The sequence below is a fragment of the Macaca mulatta genome, chromosome 11 (genome assembly GCF_049350105.2).
Source record: "Macaca mulatta isolate MMU2019108-1 chromosome 11, T2T-MMU8v2.0, whole genome shotgun sequence".
Classification (NCBI taxonomy): Eukaryota; Metazoa; Chordata; class Mammalia; order Primates; family Cercopithecidae; genus Macaca; species Macaca mulatta.
In genome coordinates, this window is record NC_133416.1 from 11,309,251 (window position 1) to 11,311,480 (window position 2,230).

Sequence of the window (2,230 nt, forward strand, 5' to 3'; positions counted from 1 at the left end):
GGAGCTGGAGGTTGCAGTGAGCCGAGATCGTGCCACTGCACTCCAGCCTGGGCGACAGAGTGAGACTCGGTCTCAAAAAAAAAAAAAAGTTATTCATTTAATCAAATCACATATTGTTATAGTATTACTGAGAGGGTAAAATCATTCTTTGCAAGAATTCCCCCAGCATCCTCCCATCACCCCTGCAGTCAATCTTACAACAGAGGAATTGTAAAGTCTTCCTTACTTTCAACTCCCAAGGCAAGACCTGAAAAAGCCTAGACTAATGTTTGGCAAGGAATAAAGCCTCAAAATAGTTTATCAATCTCTTTTTCAGTTTTTTTCTAATATCCATATCCGAGCAGCCACTGACTCTGCTGTTTACTCCTGGAGTAACAGTTAGGTGTTTGGGAGTGGGAGGGAGGGGTGGGCTGACACAATAAAACTGAGGCAGGCCACGGGGTCCTGGAAGGAGATGAGAGGGGCTTAGGTTACTTCACCCAACCAAGTCCTGTGGCCTCACCAACATAAACATGGAGTTAATTCAATCAGCACAGGCTTAATGGTTCTGTAATTTTGAGAAAATATTAGTGTCTCCTTTGAAATACTTCATGTTTTTCTCACTCTTCAGAATTAAAAAAACATGTATTGATAAGGTTAAAGTTACTGGTAAGAATGCGAGACTGTAAGAAACAGTCTCTAATGCAATTTCGTTTCGAAATGTCTTACTTAAATTGCATTTACTTGTCTGACTATAACAGGCTTTTGTTCATGCTCAATCAAAAACAGCAATTTGAAATGTGTGTTTATTTATTTTTGGATTTCCACTGCAGAATGTGATTTATTTCTGTTCCGGCCCATGGCAAATTCCTGCACCTGTTTGAGGGAGACCCCACTAATCACTTTTTCCACATGTCTAACTCCTCCCAAGTCTTTTCTCTTCTACACCCAAAAGATGAACTTTCAATTTAAAAGCAAAATGTGACATTTTTATGCCTAAGAATACTTTTACCATTTGGTAGGATGTTTTAACTCATTACCATTCTACATTCAGTGCGTATCTATCTACATCAGTAATTCTATTTTGAGGCAGGTTTATTTTATTTTAAACTGAAGTTTTATTATTTTAATGGTTCTATTTCTGGATTTTTCACACTCCCAAAAGACGTGCTTACCGTAATGTACCTTGACCCATGCTCGGGTCTAGTTGGGAGGGGGACATACAACCATGTCTATTGCCTTTTCTCCCAACACCTATCCTTCCCTTTACCTTGGAGCTCCTATGTCATCTGGGGAACTGAAAGATCCCTTTTAGATTTTCAAAAATGCGCACTATTCTCTCAAAATAATAACCTTATTGTTTCTCTTAGTTGTGCCTTAAAAATGTATGAATTTTCTCTTCTTAGTAAATTGCAAATTAACCTCTCTCAAATTTACATTTTTTTCTACAAAAAGGCAGGTTCCAAGGAGTGCTATAGTACTATAAATTACTGCTATTATGTGCCCTCATTTTATTGCAAAATCAATCATCTTTACCACTTTCAGTGACCTTTAGTTGGCTTTTAATTCTCTGGTCATTCACTGGCTATGGTAAACGCTACATGGACTCAAAATAGATTTTTATGATCTTACAAAATCTTTATTTTTTGTTGTTGTGCCACATTTATTGAAAACATTACAGCATTGTAGAAAGAATCAAACAGCCCCCAGAGGCATTTTGAAATTCATCCCAACTGTAGGCTGAGTGATCGGCAGGTGGGACGGACTGCCAAAGTCCAAAAGCTTCAGCATTTCCTCAGTGTCAGGATCTACTTCAATGATCTCCTGATCCGGGGCTGAGACCTTGGGAACATAATCGTCTCTCCTTTCTCTCTCCTTCTCCTGCAGCTTAATGGAAACACCTCTCAATGGGCCCCTCTGCATCCGCTTCATCAGATGATTGACACAGCCTGCTATGTTATTACGGAGCTTCTTGCTGGGGATAATGGCCATCTCCTCACGCATGCATTTGTTTCTATGGAAGTTGTTACCTACGCACATGTAATACTGTTGTATGATGACCTGGGCCGCCTTCTTCACAGTTTTGGTGTGAACGTGCCCCATGTTGGCAGGTCCTTGGTAAACGAAGAATTCTTATTTTAATGCTATCTGTGGAGTCCTAACTGAGGAGAAAGGGTCAGGCTGGCAGGAGAACAGGAAAGCAAAGAGAAAACAGCAGATAAGCTATGTGTCTGCCTTTCTTTTTGGTCTG

At 40.0% G+C, this 2,230-nt stretch overlaps 1 pseudogene; it reads right to left on the reverse strand.

The window, feature by feature from the left end:
• Nucleotides 1-1,580: 1,580 nt before the first annotated feature.
• LOC716957 (small ribosomal subunit protein eS17 pseudogene) lies at nucleotides 1,581-2,230 on the reverse strand (annotated as a pseudogene).